The sequence below is a fragment of the Anas platyrhynchos genome, chromosome 2, assembly GCF_047663525.1.
Source record: "Anas platyrhynchos isolate ZD024472 breed Pekin duck chromosome 2, IASCAAS_PekinDuck_T2T, whole genome shotgun sequence".
In the NCBI taxonomy this organism is placed as follows: Eukaryota; Metazoa; Chordata; class Aves; order Anseriformes; family Anatidae; genus Anas; species Anas platyrhynchos.
The window spans coordinates 66,938,195-66,958,698 of NC_092588.1; the positions used below are offsets into that span (position 1 = coordinate 66,938,195).

Genomic DNA, 20,504 nt, shown 5'->3' on the forward strand with positions numbered 1-20,504 from the left:
TGGAAGGAAGCTCTGTTGAATACATGAATTCTCATAGTCCTGACACCCTTACTCTTCTTCATTCAGATGTTCTTGCTTTCTCCATTTCCTCATGTGTTTTTTTTTTGTTTGTTTGTGCTTTTATTTTCTCATTATTTATTCAGTTCTATTTTACCTCTTCAATCTATCTGTTCCCTCAGTAACAAATCAAAATTTTCAAATCTAAAACTCAAAATTCCTCCTTTCCAGCTGCATGGAAAAAAAAAAAATCTCTCAAACAAAAATTTTCAAAAAAAATTGAGTAGGAAACCTGCAGAAATAACTTAATCAAAATTTCTTCAGACATTTTTGCCTGCAGACAAACCATTTTACCTAACTTTCTCAGTGAAAAATGAGCTTCAGTATCACCACTCTCTGACCTCCCAGTAGTATAATTCAGCTGTAGCTACGTTGGCAAAATTGCTGTTAACATGAGAATTGCTGTTACATAAGAGTAAATGGAACTGCCATAAAACTGGAAGGCAACAATTAAAAACTTGATAAAAAGAAACATCTTCCTAAGCAGAAAATATTTCATGCACAGTTTTCCTTAGAACAGGACATCATTGACACCAAGAGCTTAGAGCAATACAGAGAAATACAGCAATTTCTAGTGTGAACATCCAATCACATTAGACAGATTTCACAACACTTAAATGCCTGGTATCTAATCTACAGGTGTCAGACCAAGAAACTTTCTTAACAACAGATTATTTAATAATTATCTGTAATAAGTTTCCGAACCTTCTGTTCAATCATTTGGCTATTTCAGTGGTGGCAGAGAAAAGGTAACACTCCAAAATAATAGCTTGAGTATCCCTCGTTGAATTGTAAGCAAAACAGGTTGCATCCATAGATATTTTTTTTGTTAGGAAAAAATCACAAAGATTCATCCTGTCTTTTTCAGAGCAAAATTCTTCTTCCCAACTAAAAAGAAGTGTTATTATATTGCATCCCTTCCTCTCTATTTTCCTCTGTTTCCATTTTGCCCTTTCCTCCTCTCCATACCTCCACCTGCACTCCACTCTTTCACTCAAACTGATTAATTTTGATTCCTCAGCTAAGTTTCTATGATAAGCCAAGCACCCAGTGAAATTAATAAGATTTTCATGACATTTATTTTCAATTTTCTCTATTGTTCAATTTGCTCCTATGATTGTGCAGCTGAAGAACAAGGATAAAATGTCAGAGCATTGTACAGAGCCAAACCAGCCCCTTTGAACTTTGATTTTACAGCAGAAGCATCAAAGAAGAATTACTACTCTGAGTCTTTTTATCAACAGAAATTATGAAAAAGGAATTATAAAAGAGCATATTCACATTCTTACCTCAATTTCCCATTCTAACTTCAGGAAGTTTCTACTGACTTTGATGATGTAGGATTAAGCCTTTGGGCCCAGATTCTCAAAGGCACGTAAATGTTGCAAAGCCAACATTTTTCCCCCTGTATCCTCATGGATTACTCAGCCCAAAAACAATTTCCCAGGCAATGAACGGCAAGAGTGAAGGCCTGACAAAAAAAAAAAAAAATCAGAAATCAGCTGAGCAAGTATCTCCCTAATTCAGCCACAGCTGAAGAATAAAGAATTGGAAGTAGGCATACGCTTACTTCATATGCCTCTGCACAGTCTCTAAGGTTCCTAAATGCTTTTTTTTTCCCGCCTTCATTCTGGACACTTTGGTGTGTAAGGCTGTATCTTTGATGGCTGTATCTCAGTGACAATGGATGAAATATGCCTGATCCCATGACATAGAAACCAATAAGTAAAAAGGTGGATGTGACCCAGACCCCAAACAGTCATCTAAGTACACAAGGCTGATTCACCTAAGTGAAATGCAGTTATGATGCAAGCATGTTGTTTCTGGAGCCAGTTTGCTCATGATCATGTACCTCTCCACAGTCTTTGCAGACCTGCCAGGTCTCCTGTTGAGGCTCTTCCACTGTCTGTGAACTATTCCATGTTGAGAGAAGACAGTGAGCAGACAACCTGTGATTAGAGGACTGACTTGACATGTAGGAAGGTGAAATTCAAGCCCTTGCCATACAGACTAGACTTAGATCTAACCAAAAACCCAGGTGTGGGCTGAGGCAGGGTTCACTCACAGGTTGGCCTCAGCATTTCAGCTGTGTGTTGTCGTTGGCCCAACTACAAGTCTTAAACACTCAACCAATCAAAGGGTAGCTTGGCAGAGATTTTGATGATTTCAATGTTGCATATCAAGATGGTGAAGAAATATTTTGGAGAGCTGGGCCTCAGTTTCGCTCACCTTGAGGACCTTGCTTTTCTGTTTCCATCTTACTGTGATACTTCAAGGAGAGGACACCCTTGCCCTATCCTTGAACCTGCTTCACCACATGGGGTTATCAGGGTGATGGGGTTGGCAGATTGCTGTCCCCATCACTCTGCTCACCTTGGTAGGGCAGCCCTCACTGTTGGGGCAATGCCTCTTCTGTCCCACTGCCACCTCTTGCCCTTTCAGACCACCCATTCCTCCTGTTCCCTGGCACATGAAACACAAAATAGCTGAGTGAAGAAGTATTTCAACTGCAGGGGAATAAGAGATTTCCCACTCTGTCTATCTGGCTGCTGCCTCTGACTCTCTCCCCAGCTGTATTTGTCAGGCCCACCATCTTTCACTGTGCTCCATCACCTCTCACCCTCCTCTGCTGCTCTGTTTTTATGGTAACTCATTTATAAAATGAAGACAGTTATATTTATAATGTAGAGCATGCAGGAATACTTAATCTTTCACTCCATTTTTTTCAAGTGTGCCTTACTCAGACGTGGACTGATAAGATGACAAGTGCTAAAACAATCTGTGAAATGATGCATGGACTTTTAAGCAAATTAATAAGTGCCTTGGAGCAAAGATATATATAATCACAGAAAAACCTGACTCTTTTCATAGGAGATGTATTCTTGAAATACTGTTTTATCTGGTTAATTAGAGTTAAGGGGTGGAAATGCTGGGTTTCCTGAGATTAAAGTAAAAATTTTAAATATTCAGATGGGAATTTGTTTTATATAATATACTACATACACACTTAAATATTAAAGTTTGATCCTTTAATATTTAACCAATGGACAGTCCACTGAGACATCTCTTTCATTTCCACTGGGGTGCTGGTACAAGCACCAGCTAGTTTTAATAGACATCACACATTTAAAAAAAATAGGCACAGTTAAGTCACAGTTCAGCTAAGAGCCATGGGGCACAATATGTTGCATGGGTCAAAAGCGCACGTCCTAAAGGAACTAGTGAACTAGAACAGTGTCTTTGTTATTAATCCGGAAATTGCATTTTTAGAACATATATTGCTGACTATATAAGTCTCCTTTTTTTTTTTTTCTTCCAGTAATTTTTTTTTTTCACATGAACAGAGAAAACATCTCTCTTTGTTCCTTATAAAGATCTTTTAACTGTGCTCCTGTTCCAACTATGCAGTAACAATTCCTAATGCATCTTAACATTTATGTTTATGCAAGCTAGAAATGTTCATGCTTATACCAGACATCCTTAGCACACGCTTCCAACTGCCAGTGACCTGCACCTGACCTTCTTCAGAAATGCAAGGTAACTTGGCTAGCTCTATTTCTGGTCCTTCTGAAAAAGGATTGTCAGGTCAAATTGTGACAGTTTAAGTGTGATGTCTGATATTGACTGCTGTCCAGCAGGGACTGTAAGCACTGTGTCTCCCACTTCATTCAGGACCTTACTATTGACTTGCACTATCGTCTTAAGGTTAGTCTTTTATCTCCTGTGCTTCCAGGCAAAAAAATAAGCGGCACAAGAGAAAACTGCTGTAGCACAGCCCAATGACATTTCTCTCATAGGGCTTGTGACTGTGTGACTTTAGTGAAAACTTCAGAGTAAAAATCTTTCTAAAATGAGACAGAAAGGTAAGGAAGATATCAACATCCTCCATTAAAAAAAAAAAAAAAAAAAAAATGCTGTTTGCTGTTTCTAACACTATTGCTGAAATAATATTTCACCTTTTCCTTCCTATTTCCATCTTCCAGACTTGTCAAACCACTTTCCTAACTCCTAAATTTGTGCTTCCCAATCCTTTCCAAGAGTAATTCATATCCTTCCGGTAACTGCCATCTGTATTTTTTTTGCCGTAAAAAATAAATGCAGAAGATTAGGAGCTTTGAAGTAACCCTTCCTAGAGTAGGAAACTGAAAATGCTTAGGAGCACTAAGGATCCCTGCTGGTTACTGACCATGGTATCTGGCAAAAGGGCAGAAGACAGAATCGTCTATAAATTCTTATCTTTCTCCTTTCCAATTTAGCTGATTTGCAACATATGTATAAATCAGACTTGAGAACCGAGGGCTTCAAGAATTACATCATTCAGTTTGGTCTCATCTTTCATTTAACTTGCTTTAACAATGGAATAAAACGGTCTCTTCAAACTATTCAAAATATTTATAATTATTATATGTCTTGAAGATAAGATTCCATTCAAAAAATAATTTGTAACACGTCTGTTATTAGTGCTGTTTTATCTAATTGGAATGATTTCTATTTAAACTTTAGAAATGCTTAGGTCAACAGACTATCTTTACCTTTTAAGCTGACACTTAAGCAGTCTTTTTGCTGCATGCAGCAGTTGTATTGGCTACTTTGACCCAGGGCTGTTGGTAATGATGACCACCTTGTGTTTTCTCACCAAGAAAGTATTTTTGCCTGGTACCACTGTTTTTTAAATGTTGTTTGGTAATTTGACCAGTAGTGCTTGTGTGTATAAGTTCATAAATTTCAAGAGTCAGAGAAATGTTTAAGTTCTTGCCCCCTTTTGCAGGGAAAAAAAAAAAAAAAAAAAAAAAAAAAAAGCAATTAAAGTAATTTATCCATTAATTGCAAAATATATATTTGATTCCCTAGTATAAGAAAGAACAGATACATCTTCAGTCTAAGTGGGTGGCGTTACATCATCCCCTATATTTTATCCCAGGATAAAACCATAGAATATTATTTTTCTTGCACGCTTTCCAGATGTAGTTCCTTACCTGGATTATTACAGGATTTGACTTTTTTTCACCTCCCTTACTAGACAAGAAACTATACCTAAGCCCTGAGGAAAACTTTGCTGAAACAAACACATCAATAGTATTTTATTTTTATTTGGATTTAAAAAAAAAAAAAAAAAAAAAAAACTCCTGCCTCATTTCACATGTGAAAACTTTGTTCAGTGTTGGCTTGAATAGCTCAGACTACATCAAAGACTTTAGCAACAAGTATTCAGTTTTTACAATGTTGATTCACAGTTAGTCTAAACATATTTTAATGCTTCTTGAAGCACAATACTATTTTTGAAATCTCAAGTATGCCTCATTGATCCTATCCTCGTTGTGTTTTTGTTTTGTTTTTTTTCCCCAAAAAAAATCATTTTATTCAAGACAGTAGCTCAGAACTTTCAAGTTAAATCTGACAGTATTTTATTATTAAACTAATTGTAGCGGTAAGAGTCAATAGGATAAAAGACAAGTCTTTTGCTATTTTCTGGCTTTCAAACATGATCATCCAGAAGAAGTATTGAAAGGTGAAGTGTTGATATGATAATTTTTCAATCTACTTGGTTATCATGGGTATTTACAGATTCTGTACATGTGCCATTTTATATTAGGAAAAATGTCAGTTAACAAGATGTCATAGGAAGATGCCAGCTACAAATTTTGTTAACCAACATGACATATTACAGAAGAGAATATTCACGAGGTTTCAGAATGATAAGAATATTTTTCTTGGATTTTGAGTTATGTCAGGATATTTCCATGAAGAGGTGTTTTAAAATATATATATATATATATATGTATATGTTTTCTATTAATTCTAGCTGAGTAATGGAGCTTATTTGCTATTCCTGAGGAGACCTTGGTATCTGAAAAAGTAATGGAGTGATAGTCACAAAATATGCCTTCAGGCTGACATGATATTTCTAAAAATAAACTGGTTTTCTGCAAATATTTAAACAATTAAGACCTACATTGAAAATGTAACAAAGGTAGGTATATGTTAAGGGGTGATTCATGGCAACTATAGTTTTAAATTGAAAACTTCAAATGAGTTTGTTAATTGTCTGCCATAGTTAGTGCCATATAACATCTGCAGAACTCACCAAAAGCACTACAAAGGTCAGGATACAAGCATTATTTAGCCTTTGCTTTTTATGTGCAGGTACTGAGCAACACCAACATCATGAAAACAGCTGCAAGTTTTAGAGAATTCACTTGGCATTTATGTTGCAATGGCCTTTTTTGGTGCAGTGCAGTAAAAACTAACCATATCCTTAACTATCAATTTTCCTACTTCTGGACTACACTCCTTTGTCATAACTAATCTGTATAATTACTACATGATTTATAACCCCTAACAGTATTTAGGAAAAAAAAAACAGATTTTTTTTAACCTTTCCATTTAAATTTATCAACCATCCAATCCACCAATTCTCTTCCAGTTACTATACTAGTTATTTTAGTGGCCGAGATGTTTTCACTAACTACTGTCCTCTTCAGACTGAGTACAAGCTTGTGCCATGTTTAGCCCCAGGCAGCTCTCCAGAGCTTACATCAGATTGCAAGCAGGCAGTGATGGTGAGGAGGTAAGGTACCTTCTGGCTTTGGGTTTATGATGAACAGGCAGCTGCCCAGGCTGTCCATCCCTTCATCTGCAGTGAGAAAAGAAGCAGTGTCCACATGTGTCAGCATGTCACAAACTTACCTCCTGTTAGGTTCTGGCATCCACATGACTGATGTTCTCCTTCTTTGCCCATGGAAGCCATCAGAGTTCTCACACCATGCTGCAACATCCAGTGCCACTTAGGTCAGGTGTTGTCCCTCTGTAGGTTGAGTGCCTAACAGGCAAGCTGCAAGGCAAAAATAAAATGCCACCTAAATGGAGAAATAACTCCTCACCCACCAGTGGGGATGATTACTCAGAAAGGTAACTTTTCAAAATGAAGTGAATGAGGACAACCTCTGTATTCAACTATTGCTTTGGCAAGGTTGTAGCCCAGTCTTCAATCTATTTAGTCTCTAGCAGCACTGGCTGACAACCAGGGGAGAGGAACAGCCCTCAGGAACCTGTGACACCCCCGCCACCACCACTCTCCCCAGCGTTAGCGGACAGTGGACAGTTCTGGGGAGGGTCTGGGCCCTCTGTTTCTATCAGGGCTATGTAGCATGGAAATGCAAACAAAACAGCAATGACCCCAGCACACCCCAGTTGTGCACAACCCAAATAGATGAATGAACAAATCCCTCTCAACTCACAAAGCAACAAATTCCACACATCAACAGAAACACATAGGAGATTAAAAATCACAGAAGTACAGAACGGGAATATGGTGCAAATCTCCCATGTGCTATGAAGGATGTATAGGAAGAAAAATGATGAAATCTAAAGAGAATATATAAGGGCCCTATTCACCTTCTGCTCTGTAGAAGACAACTATAATGAGACTCTGATAACCACTGACATGACTGGCCAAAGGATGAAATCTGTCAGCATCATTGTGTTCTGTTGTGCAGAACACCAGAGTCTGCACAACAGAAAGCATGATTTCCTGCCAGTAAGAGTGGAGAGTATTCCTAGGATTTACCCATTACATCCCAGAAGTGCTTGAGTTTAGAGTTCTTTCTTCAAAAATCCTTAAAGAGTCCCTATAGTCCCTATATATATCCTAAAGGTGCATAGTCCCTATGTACCTTTCTCAGGTAAATTTTTATTTCTTCTATGGACAAGAATGACATTTATAAATTAGGGTTGTATTTTCTGTAAATCCTCTATATTTCGTATTTCTGCTACGCAACAAAAGTGTTAGAATTTAATAAAATGCAAATTGTTATATGAATTGTGGAAAATATTTCACATTGAGAAATGCAACTGCTTTTAAAACAGTGCCTGCAATATTTTGCTGGATCTTTATACTGCAGTATCTTTTTATTTGTTTGTTTTCACATTCACGTACCACATTTGTTTTCTTATGTATTAATTTGGTCAGTTGTTTTCAGCACTTTCACTTTTCATCTTGCTTCCTTTTTTGCTTTAACAGATGAAATATTTCTAGCTGCAGTCTCTTTGGAATACCTTTTCTTCTGAGACATGATGCAGCATGTCTGGACAGCTGGAACTAAATCTATGAAATATATTACATATGTAACATAAGAATAGTATCTCTTTTCTGTTGCAATAACTTGCACTAAATGTTGGGGTCTTATAAGAATAATTTTACAAAAATTCTCAATCTCTTTGTAAGCATTGGTACAAGAAGTTAGCGAGTTTGGTTTCTGTTTGTTCTGTGACTATTGTTTATTGTACCTTGTTGACATAATAAATGCTGGTAGCTGTACTGTGTATCTCGGGAAACACTCTGGAGGGAGAACAGGACAACATCCTGGACATGTTCAGCATGAGATGCTTCTAGGGCATGAGCAAGAATGTGAACATAACACAGGAGTCTGAAGAAGGATGAAAGATTTGGCACAAGTAAGGAATCTCCTCTACACAGAAGGGAGCAGACCTTCCTCAGGTTGCCAAGCAGAAAAAATACTTTCTTGAGCATGGCAAGGAATTTGAGGAAACTAGGCGTCATTGGCTGTTTCTGATCTAAAAGGCAAATGAGGGGGGTACCTTGCCCTGCAAGGACACAGTGGCATCAGGGGGGGGGAGGGGGACGGACATGGAGATTTGCTTTCAAAACCTCTTAGTTAATATAGATCACCTGACAGACCAGTGATCCCTCTGTACAAAGAATTATCTTGTTCTGGCTAATCAGTTTTGATCCTTCATAAAACCTGTCTTTAGTCCCAGCGAGATCTTCCTTGTGGCTGGACACAATCTTTTAGAAAAGTCAGAGCTTTCCCACAGTCTGGCCAGTAACAGTTGGGCTTCTGCAATTCTGACTTTATTCTCACCTAAAAGTATTCCTCCAGTTAAAAACAGACATTATTTTCCATCTCATGTGCTTCCCAGGAAACCCAGAAATTTGAACATACCTTGATAAAATTTACCTTGAAGAAGCTAAGCTGAATGATATACTTAAGTCTGATATATTATGTTCTTTTTTAGAGGGTTATTTTGGAAACTTTTATGCATGTTAGAACAGAAAGGACAGTTGTTGCTAAGTACCATTTACACTGTCACAATACTTACGTTTTCTAGTCTACCCACCTGCATGAAACCAGACATACAACTGAAGTTATTTGCATCATACCGCAGATTATACTGTTACATGCCTCAGACCCAGAAATGCTGGCTGAACCGGAAGGGAGATTGGAGAAAGATATAGGATCCCACCCCCTTCCTATGCCCTCCTCATGAGTGACTAGTTACGGGTGTTTTAAAAATACCTGTTCATGAAGAGGAAGTAGCCATGAACTACACATATTTTCAATTTTTGTCTGTTTCTGTTTACATTAAAATCCATCAATCATATTACTTGGTTGTCCCAAAGTTAACAAAGTTGTCCAGTTCAAACTGAGTAATTCACCCTGAATTAACAAGTCACAAGTCTTAGTTTCATCTGCAAAATTTCTATATACTTCTTACATCCTTTTCTTAATAGATTTTCTTCCAGAGAATTGATTGAACTGTGTAGGCCACACACAGAAAAAAAAAAAAAAAAAAAAAAAAAAAAAAAAAAAAAAAGTAACTCCAATACTTTTTAGAAATATTTACTTCCACCAAACCAAGATGATTGTTAGCAAATCTTGTGCTCCTGTTCTATCTAATATATCTGATTTCTGGCCTCAGTGACACTTTCTTAGGGCAATCTGGGACTAGATGGTTGTCATCAAGGCCACCATAGCTTCAGGAATTTTTCAGATATCTCCCCATCATAGCACTGTGCATCTTCCCCATTACAGCACTGTGCATCTGGAGAGCACTATGCCCAATGCACATGCTGAGAAAACAGAATAAAAAATGTATGGCAGTATACAACACACACTGTAGTATATTCATTGTTTTTATTCTCCATTTACCCCATGAACCCACTGCAATATTTTCAGGATAAGACAGGCTCCAAAGGGGAAAAAGGTAATGGGCAGTGGGTTAATCTGGAAACCACCGTGTGGAGGCCATGACAACTTCAGTGTCACTTCTTCACATTCCCATTTTGCCACGTGACATTTTAGCCATTGTTATATTTTGTCTAGGAGAAGCACACAGCTGATAGTCTCATTGGATCTGGGTTCATATTTTTAAGCCTCATTTACTTTTTTCCAGACTCTTGTATATGCCTTTCTGGTATAATATCCTCTCTGTTTTCCTTAAAGCAACTGGCAATAGGTACTACAATGATACCGAGAACATGCAGTTTTAAATTTTCTTATTCATATTAACTGTTATTCATATTCCTGATTAATGCTTATTTTATTTTTTTAAATTATTTCTTTCTTTATATATTATGTGCTATTTTATAACTTACAGAGTTGTTTCTTGGTCATGAAATACAGTGTGAATAAATAAACTTCATTTTCTGATTAATAGTTTGTAAACACCTCTTTTGATATCTGGACATTAGGGCTTGATACTATTACTAGATGATTTTATTTGGGGATAAAATTAACTCAATCATATGTAAATCACTTTCAATATAGGAGCTGCTGTGTTAACATTTATTTTAGTTTTATTCATCAACTTTGTATGCAAAATAATTGAAGAAAACTTTTCTAAAGTCTGTCAAGAAAGAGATAACATGCCAATATTTGCTAACATGCTATTTCTAATATAGACTGTTAAGCACAGAAAGTATATGTAATGGATAATGGAATGTCATTTGTTTCTACATTTCTGAGGTTTTTCAAGCTGCAAGTTGAGTCTTTTGTCCTTTCTGGCTGTTGGCATGAAGAAGATACATACAATTTCCTGTGTTCTTTTCATAAAACATGTCAGAACAGGGGATAATCTGTATAAAGTTGCCCAGCAAATTTCAGTGCATCTTGGACAAAATATTTTCCAAGCACTGAGCTGAAGTAAGTAATGTTTAGGACTGCTATTTTTTGATATTCTGTACATGTGGCTATGCATAAGTTTGTTTGTATTCATGCACATTTATGGTTACCACTACGTACTGTTTCCTCTGCTATTACAGAATGCTTTGATACAATATTTTGCATAACCTGTATGAGTCGTTGCTGTGTTAATCAGAGCCAAAAAGTATATCCTTTCTCTGAAAAGTGCCTCTATCTGGATTATTTTTTCTGTGGTTTTCATTAATTTGAATGTGTTTTCCTCATATCTTTTTCTGTTCTTCAGAGTTTCTTTCCACCAAAGAGGTATTTCTTGTGTTTATAACAGATGGTGCATTTAAAATAGTAACTAAAGTAATGTCAATTCTTATCATTTTGGTTGAGTCATTTGTTCAACAAACGGCAATTTAACTGTTATCTGCATACTTCAAGAAAATATGTTTATGGCAGTCAGACATCATTGTTTCTAAACAGCATGACACTTAAAGCACATGCATGCTTCTAGTCTTACAAACAAATTTAGAAACATTACAAATACTACTAGAAAATACTTTTCTATAGATTTGTACTACTTTGCTCTCTCCTGAACATGCTGTGGGCTGTTTTCAGTAGTAATTACTAAATCTATCTGTTGCTTTCCAGTGAAATCATGATTAGCTCTAATTTTAGGAATCGCATTTAACTGTGTTACACTAATTAAAATCGTGCTGTACATGACTATCTTTCTTAAAGACACTGATAGCAGTGGTTGTTGTATAATATATGCATCAAGTGTACAGTCATTCACAAACATGTTTATGATTTGACTATTGTGTTCAGACTACATGTATACCTGCAAATCCCATCAGAACAAGGTAAGATCTGTAGTGAGTAAGAGATCTCTTTCATTCAGCCAACTTATCGATTATCTCCTTCTACAAGTTATTTACTGCATTTGCCACAAGTGCTGCTGAAATGAATGAAAATCACACCTGCAAGTCAGCAGACAGACAATTCCCATAGCTTTTACGAATCTTAACTGAAATGAATTAGCGTGTACATTGAAACTGCCTAAACCAGAGCTAAGGCCTGGTCACTGCGAAAAGCAACTGCTGAGGCAATAAAAAGGATGATGCATGAGACTGCAGGGCAATGCAGTACTTTGCAGTCTGTAAGTAATTAAGAAGGATGTTGAACAACATCCACAAAAGATAAATATCTTAAAAACAGAAGATTCAGAAAATTCTCAGCCAAGAATTCCATGAGAATTAGCCGAAAACCTCTTCTTGCTGATATTCATCTCCAGTGCATCTTGCAATAGCAGAAAGATTCAGATGCCTAGAGAGCATTAATCTTGTGAAAGCTCTCAATAGAAGCGCAAGTGGATGACCTGTGTTACTAGGGACCAGGGAACCTGGTATTAATCCACAATAGATTAATGAAAAAAATCATGTAGGACTTACATCACAAAGAATTAAAAGATAAAAACTATGAATACTACCACCAGTCATAAAAATAAATAAATAAATAGATAGATAGATAAATTTGATTATTTGAGGAGAATGTCTCACAGACTTCAAAAAGCCATCTGCAAAGTTATATATCTATTAAAAAAAATAATAATAATTTGATCATAACCACAGCCTAAGAAACTACATCCAGTTGAGGGTGGGGAAAATTACTTTCAGAAAAGCCAGTACATCTAAGTACATAGATGTATGAAGGTAAGCTTCCACTATGGTGATTTAGCAAAAGAGACTTTTGTCATCCTCAGATAGACAAAGAGCTATAAGTAGGAAAAGTCCAAGATGATTTTAGCTAGCCATATAGCACTGGTAAAGCTAATGGGAGCATGCCCTCCAGCTTTAGCATTCTTGTTTCAAGAAAGATGCTAAATGTGCACAGAAAGTGTCACTCTAATTATTTGAGAGATAAAAATAAATAAATAAAAATTCCCTGCACAGATAGAATAAGGAATCTGCCCGACTTCTCAAAAAAAATAGTGAGAGGTGGTTTGCTTGCACCATATAAAATGTGGCAAGACATATATGTCAAGAAAATAATGATCATAAAAGAAATTTTCATAAATCAGGAAACACAGATCAAAAATCACCAAGCGAAATCTAAGCACAAGGAAATTAATATGTGAAAATGATCTGGATGTTAACTACAAGAGTGATTAATCCCTGGAGCAATGACCAATGGACATGTAGTTTCCCACATCTTAATGTCTTCACGTAAAGATTGGAAGCTTTTCTTTAAGAGCTACATAAGTCAAATGCAACATATACACCAATTAACAACAAATGATTATTACAGAGCTCATTACAGAGGATCCTACTCATACTATACAAGCGATTGGACTAGATGACCTACTGATTGCTTGTCTTTCAACTCTAGATTTATGTGAAGACCTGAACTTCCCATTTCCAACCCAACTTCCATGTATTACAGACACACAGGTGTTTTATGCTTCCTTGTTTCTCACAGAAAGCCCACTGCTAATGTGACCATGCGTGAATTACATGCAAATTCTTTTTTAAGATAGACCATTGCTTTCTCTGAGGTGCAAGCCATAATGGTCCTGATATAAGGTAAGATCTAAATAGTTGACTTAATGGTCATTAGGAATTTAATTTAAAAGATTTTAATTGAAAACTACTTTCTGCAATACATTTACTCATATAATCTGTTCTGCAGCTGTCACTTAAGTAGTTCTGAAGATTCAGGTCTGTATTATTCTCTTCTTTTTTATGCAACAGTTGTAATTAACCCCATTATGTAACCTGCTGGTGAAATAAATATGATTTTGCAGGAGATACTGCACAATTTGGGACAGGGAGAAGGGGTAGACATGAAGAATCTCTCTTTAACTCATAGTTAAAACTAATGATGACAGACTGTCAGGAAAGAAATATGAAGGTATATAATTATTGGCTGGCATGCCTCAGGCATCACCCAGGTGTTAAGAATACATAAAGGCTGGGCATGCAAAGACGAACCTCCTCCAAAGGTCCTTCGGTATCCATCTCCCAAAAGTTTTAATAGTGCCATTTATTTTACAGTATCGTAAGACTAGCAATAATTCATTATAATACAGCCAGTATAACAGAACAAAAAGCACACACACATATATTACTTTTTTTCCAGAAATTCTGAATGCACATGCTAGCTCAAGTTGTTAAATAAATTGTACCAAAAATAAATAAATAAATAAATACTATATGGTAAACTGACAATCCTTCCGATTGGATGAAGACTAACAACAGGGATTCAAAGTCAGATCCTTCAGCTGTTGTTACATTCTGGATGATCTGATTTTATATTTATTGTTCAGACTTCTTTAAAGTTTTAGTTCTCCAAAAGGGAAGCTGAAAGCTTACACTGTAATATAGTTAATCAATCACCTTATGTGAACAGCCAGCAGTGACATGCTACAGCAATCGGTTTATGGACATTCCATAGTCTGAAAATTAATCATCCAAATTATTGTATTTATACTTACAAATAACGAAGCAACAGCAGAAATCTGGATCCATTTCTGAGTGATTCATAAGCACGGATGGAAAATATAATCCGAATAACTACCTGACGAGCTCTGACACACACAAACACCCACAGACTGGCATACAGTGAAAAAAAGGTTCTTGTGGTTGCAAAAGAGTTTAATTTTTTCCCCTGTTTTCCAGACATAGAACTTTAAAATACATTTTAGGTCAATACTTTCTGATGCTTCCATCAGTGGATTTGGGGTATTTTTTGTTGTTGAGGAGAGTTTATGGAAAAGTCTGTGGGAAAATAAATAAATAAATAAATAGTCACTTTAAAATAGAAAGAAGATTAAATTTATTTTTTTGCATCATTAAAAATAAGTGAAAAGAGAGTTGTCTCATTTCCTTTAAGGCCTGGAGCCAAAAAACTATTTAAAATGTCAGCTTAGCTAGAAAATATTTCTCTTTATGCACAGTGGGCCTTCCGGAAGTATTTGTTTAAGGGCATGATCCACCTCTCATTCATTTCAGACTGATATTGACTTCAAAGGCTTTAGCTGAGGCCCTACAGGTACATTTGGACAGTGGTGAGCTTTACCATGCATAAATCTGTAGTTAAGCACACACAGAAATGCCAAGTCCCACTAATTACTCCAGTATGGTCAAACCAACTTTTCAAATGCATCAAGAAACTCAGGAGCCAACCAACAGCTCCTTCTGTCCCAGGTCCATCACCTTCTGCACACAAGAGTGTCCTGTGGGCTCTTGAAGAGATGATAACCAGAACAACACACAGGACGGGGAATGTTAGGCATCTCAGCCTCCAAGTAACCTAAAGAGTGGAGAAAGGAGTAGCTTTTCACCTTCTTCATCCCTATGTGTATCAACTAGAGCTGTGCCTCAAGTGTTATTTTTCCCACACACACCTTCTTTAACTCCTGGAGAATATATGACTTGAAAGATAAAATTTGGTGCTTAGAAAACAACTCTGTAACACATTGTCCTGAAAGTTCTGCTAATAGAGAGGGGTGACATTCTTCTGATCTTCAGATCAGAAGTATCACGTTTCAAAAATGGAATTCAACTTATAAAATGATATTAAACTTCCAATTAGAAATAACGTTCTGTTTGAAAAAGTAATTCCTACTTTGTTCACAAAACAGAATTTTAGGAAGAATACAGGTCCAACATAGATCATAAATCAATTAGTTTAAAAGTACTCTCACTTTATTTTAGAGCATTGATCAGTTACACTTTCTGAAGAAGCCTTGTCTCATAATAAGATCCAGTTCTAAAGTATACAACATTTGCTGTGGTGATGATCCAATTATGAAATCCCTAACATTTTTAGTGCTGGTTTCTATAGTTTCTTCTGTGACTGGCCATATTTGTCAAGAGGTATTCTATAATTTTATTTCAAATGTTTTCTGAAACATAAAGAGATGATCACACAGATGTACTTTTCTATTTTTAATTTTGTGAGTACCAGAGGTTGTTTTCAGACAAGTATTTCACCTGTAATATTAAGAAGCACCACACTCTTATTATTACCATTATTTGATTATACATTATGCTGATTTTTGTTGTTGTTGCTGCTGCTGTTGTTGAATTTTAGTGTTTACAAGTGCCTTGGAATAGGTTGGTAGTTGAGTTTTGTTCAACTTACTAATTTTTCAGCTGCTGGTTTAAGCTAAGAGTCACAGCTCTTACATAAAATTAATGTATGCACCTCCTTTAACTCCCTTCCTTCCCTTCCTCAGACCTGTTCATGCCATCCATGCCCCTTAAGGCACAAGTGTCTGTTGCAACCTTTTAATTGCTGTCACTCCCTTGTCTATTACTTCATTCTCTTTTCTTTTCCCCCTTTGCACCCCAGACAGGGTGTGGCACTTTTCTGAAGCAAATACCTCCAAAACCAGTGTGTCTTAACTCCTAAAATGGGTTGCAAATCTGCAGTACCAGACTTCATTCCCCTATAGCTCATACCAATTGCCCCAACACTCCCCAGACTTTGGCTCTCCAATCTATCACTTCAGGGACCACAAATATACAACTTATCTATCATTGTAAAATTGTCCTCCAGCAATCATACAGGCAAAGGGAGGCAATTAGTTTCCCCAGGGTGTGAGCAGTACCAGAAGTTGCTCATCTCGTGGATGTTCACTGCTTCATCTCTGGGAACAGCTTCCCATCTGGCTCTCCATATGTCCCCCACAAATGCAAACACTGTAACCCAGGGTACCACAAGTATGTGGTCAACTGTGGTGGTCATATCGAGGAGCAGCTGAGGGAGCTGGGCTTGTTCAGCCTGGAGAAAAGGAGGCTCAGGGGTGACCTTATTGCTCTTTACAGATACCTTAAAGGAGGCTGTAGAGAGGTGGGGGTTGGTCTATTCTCCCACGTGCCTGGTGACAGGATGAGGGGGAATGGGCTTAAGTTGCGCCAGGGGAGTTTTAGGTTAGATGTTAGGAAGAACTTCTTTACCGAAAGGGTTGTTAGACATTGGAACAGGCTGCCCAGGGAAGTGGTGGAGTCACCATCCCTGGAGGTCTTTAAAAGATGTTTAGATGTAGAGCTTAGGGATATGGTTTAGTGGGGACTGTTAGCATTAAGTCAGAGGTTGGACTCGATGATCTTGAGGTCTCTTCCAACCTAGAAATTCTGTGATTCTGTAAGGGGCAGGACAGTCTACATTATACCAAATCTCTGCAGGTGCTTTCTCGGAGGGCCAGCTAAATTGAACCATTATATAGCTGCCACAGGCAAAGAACAAAAAATTGGGCAGCTACCACAGCTCAGCTGACACGTGTTGACTTGCTAAGTTGTATGTGTAAGATCAAAAGTTTCCTTTATCTTATGGTACACATCAGATTAACAACACATCAAAAATTACCATATATCATTTATATAATCAAGTTTAAAATTAAAAAATAATTATTAAAAAAAAAAAAATGAAAAGAAAAAAAAAAACCTCCAAACACTTTTGGTACAAATTGCCTTTCTGTTTACTTGTCCAAAATGAGACAAGGGAAGCATCCATGGAGTATGCTTAGGATCATGATCACTGATGTCTGTGGTGTGGACAAACCAAGTTTTATCAAGTCTATTACAGAATGGAACAGAGACTTCAGGAGAACAGTATGGTGGCAGCTGCAGCAGCCCAACACCATACACTGATGACACCCATGCAAAGTGAAGGGTATATCAGTGCTGTGGCTCACCACAGAGCATTGCAAAATGCTTCTGCAGCCCAGCATGAGAAGACCCCATGAGGTCTCCCCCAGAAAGGAACACTCTCGGTCACTGTCTATAAAAACAGCACACCAACACAGCAGTCATTTTTCTCTAGGGATGACATGTATGAAAAATTACATCAGTCATTACTACCACAAATTTTAGGAGACATCCCACTAAGTCATTTTAAACCTGAGGCCCCTCCAGCAATAGCCCACAACGATTTACAGTGCCAAATCAGTAGGGTATGGAGGAGCCAGAAGCACTGCTGCCATGATAGAGTGGACCGTCACCCAAGCTAATTTACCCTGCTTCTCAGATGTTTGCTGCTGGATGATCATCTCTTTTGTCCCTGTTTATCAGAGGTTGTTTCAAAGATGCTTCAAGAATGCTATCTGTGGCAGCCCATTGCCAGCCCTTTGAGGATTTATGAAATAAGGGTCATGATTTCAGTGTCTATTAATAATAAAATGAGCAAATAGCATTAAGACAAAAGCCACTGATTCAAAATTATGTTCATTAATCTTTCTGCATTAATCACCCTGCTGCATGTTGCACCTTGTAAAGCTTGTATATCTCTTCGTAACTAGCCTCTGATCACTTTGTAGTAGTCCAGACTGGATGTGAAAAAGTCATAAATGACTGTGTAAACGCGTTGTAATCCATTTATTCCATTTGTTAATTTGTCATTATACTAAGTACCTGCAAAACAATGTTTGTCAAATGCCACGAGTCCAATGCATTAATCATGACACGATGCAGGGCACACAAATATGCTTTAGGATGCTGACTTCAGACCTCTGCTGCTTAGTCCTTGGTTGGTTTGTTTGTTTTGTTAATGGGTGTTTACTACCAGGTCATTTATTTTTTGAATTCATGCCATCTGGGGATTTGCATGGGTGGTTTGTGGCACAGGGGTTGATAATCTCTGTAAGTATTCTGCACTTCCAAAATTTCAGGGGAAAAAACCATACATGCATACAAAAATGATCTCATGGATTTTCATACACATGCACACAAATAATCATGTGCAAACATTTAAAATCCATAAAATCATTTATGATTTTCATTTCCATAAAATCATTTATGGAAAGTGCATTTTCCAAAATTTCTTTGCTATTAAAGCCATTTATGCTTTTAATATGAACAAACAAACAAACAAACAAAAAGTAAATAATATTCTTACTATTGCAAGGAATACAATTTAATACTAATTTTCTATGGATTTAATTAATTAGGTAGTTTAAATTCCTTTATTTGTTCATTACATTTTCATACTTTACAGTTTTAGGTGAGAGGCATTTAGAAGCCTTAGGGGAACAAGTTTCGACACAATCTTACTCAAACCACATAGACCAAGTTTCCTAATACACATTTCATTGTCTAGTCCTTACTTACATTCATAATTACAACTAGAATAAACAGGAGTTAAATAAAGCTACTCTGTGTCTAAGCCTTTGTTCTCTACAAAAAGGAGGAAGAAACCGTCCAGACCTAAACTGTGACTGTTACTGTTTTTTTCCTTCCTAATCCTTCCTGCTCAGCTTAAATTCCCAATGTTAGCAGGCATTTAATGGTTATAAAATGTGCTTTTCCTTCTTGTAACTCCTTCTACAGAAGAAAGACTCTGATTAGTCTTGCTATGGATTCATCACTGCTTTTAATAACTGATAATGTATGCACTGCCTTCTAAAATTGATGTGGCAGGGGAAAAAAAGGGGGGGGGGGGGGGGGAAGGGCACACAGATTTTTGCCTGAAAAATGCCCATACACTCTGTGCAATGCAGGGGGAGCCTACAATGCTTCAATGTTCAAAAGAAGCAGCCCACCAAGCCCTGTTAGTCTCATCAGCCAGACCAGTTAACCATCTAGCTGCCTTTGAACCATATTGTACGCAATTGCAATGATTGAATTTCACTGCTTCTGTTGCAGTCTTGAATGTTTGTTAATAGTAGCATGAAACATAATGTGAACCAAAATGTCTGTTAACTCATTATCTGAGGAAAACTTGGGTGGCATGCTGGCGCTTCCTCTTGTTCTGTCTCATCATCAAACATCTTACAAATCTTCAGAGAAGGAATCTCCTTTTAGCTTTGCCCACCTGTTCCTTACCACTGCAGGTCGTGTACCTTTAATTTGTGTTGTTTGGGGTTTTCTTTTAATGATTGTGACCCTGATTACATGTTTTTCTTTGGATTCTGGAAAGTTGCAGTTTGGGGAGCTACAAGATGATACACAGGGAACTTCAGAGGTGTGAAAATCCTTGAAAATACAGTTTGCGAATTCAAAGACTAAATGTATACTTCATTCCAAATTAAGGTTGTTAAATGGGATGTGTCACATGGCATCTCAACAGAAGAGAAGCATCAACTCGAATTGCAGACAGAAGCCCTGGGGAAGCAATTGTTCTCCAAAATGATTAAGGACCAAAACATTTTTTGCAGAAGGCTCACTGCAAATCCTAAGCTTGCCAAGAGCACTAGCCAACAGCTTGTTTTCAGTAGACTGAAGTCATGGCAGGAATTTGCAAGTCTTGCCAAAAGCCTCATAACTGTAAAACTGATAATCAGATATACCCACAGGTGAGAAAGCATTCTCACAGCAGCTTGTAAGAGTCTGGAGGCTTTCTCTGTTTAATTTGCCCTTACTGCACAATAGCTAGATTTCTACAATTAGAAAGGGTGTTTTCCCAGCTTGTAACTAATACTCTTAATTTCTGTACAGAACCCTCAGCTGTTCAGATCCATTTGTACAGCCTCCTTTGAGCAACATTTGGACACTTTTGCTTGTACTGCAAATGCTT

General features: G+C 37.2%; 1 long non-coding RNA gene across 1 annotated transcript in view; it reads right to left on the minus strand.

Annotated features, from left to right (window-relative positions):
• Nucleotides 1-1,351: 1,351 nt before the first annotated feature.
• The window catches only part of LOC140001901 (uncharacterized), a 65,118-nt gene continuing 45,965 nt past the window's right edge, over nt 1,352-20,504 (minus strand). Inside the window, exons 2-3 of the long non-coding RNA XR_011807650.1 lie at nt 6,745-6,889; nt 1,352-1,528 (exon numbers count right to left, since the gene is read on the minus strand). This is a non-coding gene — a long non-coding RNA (uncharacterized lncRNA). The remainder of the gene's footprint in view (nt 1,529-6,744; nt 6,890-20,504) is intronic.